The sequence below is a fragment of the Cryptomeria japonica genome, unplaced genomic scaffold, assembly GCF_030272615.1.
Source record: "Cryptomeria japonica unplaced genomic scaffold, Sugi_1.0 HiC_scaffold_157, whole genome shotgun sequence".
In the NCBI taxonomy this organism is placed as follows: Eukaryota; Viridiplantae; Streptophyta; class Pinopsida; order Cupressales; family Cupressaceae; genus Cryptomeria; species Cryptomeria japonica.
Genome location: NW_026728979.1, coordinates 275,001 through 281,703, shown reverse-complemented (window position 1 = coordinate 281,703; position 6,703 = coordinate 275,001). Strand labels below are relative to the sequence as shown.

The following is a 6,703-nucleotide window of genomic DNA, read 5'->3' as shown; positions in this document are numbered from 1 at the left end:
CGCTTCGGAGCGCACCCTGGGCAAACCCAGCCAAGGTGCCCACCCCGGCCAAGGTGCAGGCGAGGTGCGCACCCGGGGCAAACCGGGCTCCGACAACGTGCACGCCGCACCTTGGAGCACACTTCGTAGCGCTCCCGGGTGCGCACCTCAGAGCACACCAAGGTGGGCAGCGAGGTGCGCACCTTTGATGCGCTGCCTTCACTAATTTCCAGAAAAGGCAAAAAAAAAAGGAGATTTTAAAATTTCCGTTTTGAAAGATAGTGAAAAAAACGGAACGCGCGTGCCATCTTGAGCCCGCCCTGGTGCGCAGCCCAGGTAAGGTGCCACCCTGGCAAAGGTGCGCACCCGGGCAATTAACCCTACTTCCGACTTCGTGCGCGCCAGGGTGGCAACCGGGCCTCGGAAGAGCCAATGCGAGAAACCCCACCAAACGCTCCGACAAAAAAAGAGGCGGCGCTCCAATAACCCCGCTTCGGAGCGCAGCCGGGGCAAACCAAGCCAAGGTGCCCACCCCGACGAAGGTGCACGCGAGGTGCGCACCCGGGGCAAACCGGGCTCCGACAACGTGCACGCAGCACCTTGGAGCACACTTCGAAGCACTCCCGGGTGCCCACCGGCGTTGCGCACCGTGGTGGGCAGCGAGGTGCGCACCTTTGATGCGCTGCCTTCACTAATTTCCAGAAAAAGGCAAAAAAAAATGAGATTTTAAAATTTCCGTTTTGAAAGATAGTGAAAAAAAAGGAACGCGGGTGCCATCTTGAGCCCGCCCTGGTGCGCAGCCCAGGCAAGGCATGCGCACCAAGGTGCCCACCCGAGGTGCACACCCGGGGCAAACCGGGCTCCGACTTCGTGCAGGCCGCACCTTGGAGCACACTTCGGAGCGCTCCTTGGTGCGCACCATGGTGCCCACCAGGGCGCACCCGAGGCAAACCGGGCTCCGACTTCGTGCACGCCGCACCTTGGAGCACACATCGGAGCGCTCCCAGGTTCGCACCAGCGTTGCGCACCTTTGATGCGCTGCCTTCACTAATTTCCAGAAAAGGCAAAAAAAAACGATATTTTAAAATTTCCGTTCTGAAAGATAGTGAAAAAAACGGAACGCGGGTGCCATCTTGAGCCCTTCCTGATGCGCAGCCCAGGCAAGTTGTGCGCACCAAGGTGCCCACCCTGGCGGAGGTGCGCGCCCGGGGCAAACCGGGCTCCGACTTCGTGCACTGCATGGTGCCCACCAAGGCGCGCAACCCAGCCAAGGTGCCCACCGCAGCGAAGGTGCACGCGAGGTGCGCACCCGAGGTGCACACCCGGGGCAAACCGGGCTCCGACTTCGTGCACGCCGCACCTTGGAGCACACTTCAGAGCGCTCCTTGGTACGCACCAGGGCGCGCAACCCAGCCAAGGTGCTCACCCCGGCGAAGGTGCACGCGAGGTGCGCACCCGGGGCAAACCGGGCTCGGACTTCGTGCACGCCGCACCTTGGAGCACACATCGGAGCGCTCCCGGGTTCGCACCAGCATTGCGCACCTTTGATGCGCTGCCTTCACTAATTTCCAGAAAAGGCAAAAAAAAGAAAAAAATGAGATTTTAAAATTTCCGTTTTGAAAGATAGTGAAAAAAACGGAACGCGGGTGCCATCTTGAGCCCGCCCTGGTGTGCAGCCCAGGCAAGTTGTGCGCACCAAGGCACCCACCCTGGCCAAGGTGGGTCACGGGGTGGGTCCTAGGGTGGGTAACGGGGTGGGTACTAAGGTGCGTGCCAAGGTGGGTCATAGGGTGGGTGCCAAGGTGGGCACCAGGGTGGGTGTGCACCAACCCTAGCCAGGGTAGGTCACGGGGTGGTTGTCGGGGTGGGCGTCAAGGAGCCAAGGTGGGTGGCAAGTAGCCAAGTTGCGTGCCAAGGTGGGTGTCGGGGTGGGTGCCAAGGATCCAAGGTGGGTGCCAAGGAACCAAGGTGGGTGTCTGGGTGGGTGCCGAGGTGGGAGCCAGGGTGGGTCCCAAGGTGAGTGCAAAGGTGGGTGCCAGGGTCAAGGTGAGTGCCAATGTGGGTTCCAAGGTGCCAGGGTCAGGGTGAGTGCCAATGTGGGTTCAAAGGTGCTAAGTTGGGTGCGAGGTTGGGTGCGAGGGTGGGTGGGTGCCAAGGTGTGCTAGGTGGAAGCCCGGGTGGGTCGGCATCCCATGGGTGTCGAGTTGGGTGCCTGATGGGTGCTTCTTGTCAAGTTTTAGTCGTCGGGACTCATTTCGAGCCTTAGAGGTCGTTTCTTGTCCGGTTGCCCTGTCTTCGACCTGGGAACCCAATTTTGGTCCTCGGGTCCCATTTTTTTTTGTCTCGCATCCCACTTTTGGCCTGTGGCCTTTTCGGGGTCGATTCTCGTTTTGGGCATCAGAGCATGTTTCTTCTCCTAAAACCCAATATTTGTTTATTAAGTCTCGGAACACATTTTTGTTCTCGTGGACCCATCATGGGTCTTGGAACGCATTTGTGGTCCTTGGGTCCCATTTTGCATCCCGAAACTTGTGTTTTGGTGCTTGATCCCTATTTTGGGTGCCCACCTTGCACCAAGTGCGCACCCGGGGCAAACCGAGCGCCTTGGTGCACCGGGGCAAGATCGAGCGTGCACCCGAGGCGCCCCGAACATGCACCAAGGTGCACTCGGCCCACATGTGAGCGCAGGTCGTTGCGCCCGAGGTGGTGTGTGGGCACCGCGTTGCAGACGGGACACTGCACGCACACGACGCCCCCTCCAGGTGCACGCACGTAGGCCGGGCCGGGTGCACACCCGACGCCCTAGCAAGGTGCGCGCACCCGGGCAGGGCTCACACTTGGCGAACGGGGCGCACTTCGCGAGGGAGGGTGTGCACCTCGACGGGGGTGGGTGGCCGGGGTGGATTCGCACGTGGGTCGCGGTTTGCTAAGTACACACTGCGACAAGCTCATAACGGGTGCGATCATACCAGCGTTAGTGCACCGGATCCCATCAGAACTCCGCAGTTAAGCGCGCTTGGGCCGGAGTAGTACTGGGATGGGTGACCTCCCGGGAAGTCCCGGTGTTGCACCCTTTTTTAGTTTTTCGCCGGGCGTCGCAATGCTATTTGAATAAACCTTTTGCCCGTTTGCGTTCTCGTCGGGGCCGGGCCGGGCCGGGGTGCGCTGCCCGCACTACCGCGCGCGCGGGGGCGACACCGAGCGCGCACCCGAGGCGCCCCGAGCACACAGGCCACGGTGCAACCCGGGCGTTGTGCGCGCACCCCGGTGCGCCCGAGGTGCTGCGCGCGCACCCAGGTGAAATCGGTGTGCACCTCGGCCAGTGCGCGCTCGGTCGAGTCGCGCACGTTGGCCAAGGTGCACGGTGATGTTTCTTACTCTAAGGTTCCGCACCAGACGCCCGGGACAGGTGAGCGAAGCTGGGCGGGGCCGGGTGCGCGGCCGGGGCAGGTGCACGCAGCTGGAGAGAGCTTTGGAGCACACTTCGGAGCGCACCAATGATGCGCTCCATTCAAAAGTTTCCTGAAAAGGCAAAAAAAGTTGAGATTATAGAATTTCCCACTTGAGAGATTGTAAAAAAAAAAAATTTAAAATGAAGGAAACGCGGGTGCCAAGGTGTGCGCAGCCCAGCCAAGGTGTGCGCACCAAGGCGCCCACCCTGGCGAAGGTGCACGCAAGGTGCGCACCCGAGGCAAACCGGACAATTAACCCAACTTTCGACTTCGCGCGCACCTTGGAGCGCACTTCGGAGCGCTCCTTGGTGCGCACCAATCTTGGGCACCTCGGAGTGCACCATGGCGCCCACCAAGGTGCGCACCCGGGGCAAACCGAGCTCCGACTTCGTGCGCACCTTGGAGCGCACGAAAGGTGCGCACCATGGCGCCCACCAAGGTGCGCAGCCCAGCCAAGGCGTGCGCATCAAGGTGCGCACCCTGGCGAAGGTGCGCACCCGGGGCAAACCGAGCTCCGACTTCGTGCGCACCTTGGAGCGCACAAAAGGTGCGCAACCCAGCCAAGGTGTGCGCACCCCGGTCAAACCGAGCTCCGAATCGTGCGCACCAGAGGTGCACGCCATCGTGCGCACCTTGGAGCACACTTCGGAGCCCTCCTTGGTGCGCGCCGATGTTGCGCACCTCGGAGCGCACCCGGGGAAAACAATGCAATTAACCCGACTTTCGACTTCGTGGGCACCTCGGAGCGCTCTCGGGTTCGCACCTCGGAGCACACCGAGGTGCGCACCTTTGATGCGCTGCCTTCACCAATTTCCAGAAAAGGCAAGAAAACATTGAGAAGGTGTGCGCACCGAGGTGCCCACCCTGGCGAAGGTGCACGCGAGGTGCGCACCCGGGGCAAACCGGGCTCCGACTTCGTGCACGCCGCACCTTGGAGCACACTTCGGAGCGCTCCTTGGTGCGCACCAGGGCGCGCAACCCAGCCGAGGTGCCCACCCCGGCGAAGGTGCACGCGAGGTGCGCACCCGGGGCAAACCGGGCTCCGACTTCGTGCACGCCATGGTGCCCACCGCGGCGAAGGTGCACGCGAGGTGCGCACCCGGGGCAAACCGGGCTCCGACTTCGTGCACGCCGCACCTTGGAGCACACTTCGGAGCGCTCCTTGGTGCGCACCATGGTGCCCACCAGGGCGCGCAACCCCGCCGAAGGTGCACGCGAGGTGCGCACCCGGGGCAAACCGGGCTCCGACTTCGTGCACGCCGCACCTTGGAGCACACTTCGGAGCGCTCCTTGGTGCGCACCATGGTGCCCACCAGGGCGCGCAACCCCGCCGAAGGTGCACGCGAGGTGCGCACCCGGGGCAAACCGGGCTCCGACTTCGTGCACGCCATGGTGCGCACCGCGGCGAAGGTGCGCACCCGGGGCAAACCGGGCTCCGACTTCGTGCACGCCGCACCTTGGAGCACACTTCGGAGCGCTCCTTGGTGCGCACCAGGGCGCGCAACCCAGCCGAGGTGCCCACCCCGGCGAAGGTGCACGCGAGGTGCGTACCCGGGGCAAACCGGGCTCCGACTTCGTGCACGCCGCACCTTGGAGCACACTTCGGAGCGCTCCTTGGTGCGCACCATGGTGCCCACCAGGCCGCGCAACCCAGCCAAGGTGTGCGCACCAAGGTGCACGCGAGGTGCGCACCCGGGGCAAACCGGGGTCCGACTTCGTGCACGCCGCACCTTGGAGCACACATCGGGGCGCTCCCGGGTTCGCACCGGCGTTGCGCACCGTGGTGGGCACCTCGGAGCACACCAAGGTGGGCAGCGAGGTGCGCACCTTTGATGCGATGCCTTCACTAATTTCCATAAAAGGCAAAAAAAAAACGAGATTTTAAAATTTCCGTTTTGAAAGATAGTGAGAAAAAGGGAATGCTGGTGCCATCTTGAGCCCGCCCTGGTGCGCAGCCCAGCCAAGGTGTGCGCACCAAGGTGCCCACCCTGGCGAAGGTGCGCGCCCGGGCAATTAACCCAACTTCCAACTTCGCGCGCGCCAGGGTGGGAGCGCACCCAACAACCGGGCCTGGGAAGAGCCAATGCGAGAAACCCCACCAAACGCTCTGACAAAAAAAGAGGGGGCGCTCCAGTAACCCCGCTTCGGAGCGCACCCTGGGCAAACCCAGCCAAGGTGCCCACCCCGGCCAAGGTGCAGGCGAGGTGCGCACCCGGGGCAAACCGGGCTCCGACAACGTGCACGCCGCACCTTGGAGCACACTTCGTAGCGCTCCCGGGTGCGCACCTCAGAGCACACCAAGGTGGGCAGCGAGGTGCGCACCTTTGATGCGCTGCCTTCACTAATTTCCAGAAAAGGCAAAAAAAAAAGGAGATTTTAAAATTTCCGTTTTGAAAGATAGTGAAAAAAACGGAACGCGCGTGCCATCTTGAGCCCGCCCTGGTGCGCAGCCCAGGTAAGGTGCCCACCCTGGCAAAGGTGCGCACCCGGGCAATTAACCCTACTTCCGACTTCGTGCGCGCCAGGGTGGCAACCGGGCCTCGGAAGAGCCAATGCGAGAAACCCCACCAAACGCTCCGACAAAAAAAGAGGCGGCGCTCCAATAACCCCGCTTCGGAGCGCAGCCGGGGCAAACCCAGCCAAGGTGCCCACCCCGACGAAGGTGCACGCGAGGTGCGCACCCGGGGCAAACCGGGCTCCGACAACGTGCACGCAGCACCTTGGAGCACACTTCGAAGCACTCCCGGGTGCCCACCGGCGTTGCGCACCGTGGTGGGCAGCGAGGTGCGCACCTTTGATGCGCTGCCTTCACTAATTTCCAGAAAAAGGCAAAAAAAAATGAGATTTTAAAATTTCCGTTTTGAAAGATAGTGAAAAAAAAGGAACGCGGGTGCCATCTTGAGCCCGCCCTGGTGCGCAGCCCAGGCAAGGCATGCGCACCAAGGTGCCCACCCGAGGTGCACACCCGGGGCAAACCGGGCTCCGACTTCGTGCAGGCCGCACCTTGGAGCACACTTCGGAGCGCTCCTTGGTGCGCACCATGGTGCCCACCAGGGCGCGCAACCCAGCCAAGGTCTGCACACCAAGGTGCCCACCCCGGCGAAGGTGCACGCGAGGTGCGCACCCGGGGCAAACCGGGCTCCGACTTCGTGCACGCCATGGTGCCCACCGCGGCGAAGGTGCACGCGAGGTGCGCACCCGGGGCAAACCGGGCTCCGACTTCGTGCACGCCGCACCTTGGAGCACACTTCGGAGCGCTCCTTGGTGCGCAC

At 62.7% G+C, this 6,703-nt stretch overlaps 1 non-coding gene across 1 annotated transcript; it reads left to right on the top strand.

The window, feature by feature from the left end:
- Positions 1-2,934: 2,934 nt before the first annotated feature.
- Positions 2,935-3,053, top strand: LOC131866921 (5S ribosomal RNA). Its single transcript, XR_009365520.1, has one exon. It is a non-coding gene; the product is annotated as a 5S ribosomal RNA (ribosomal RNA).
- The last annotated feature ends 3,650 nt before the right edge of the window (positions 3,054-6,703 follow it).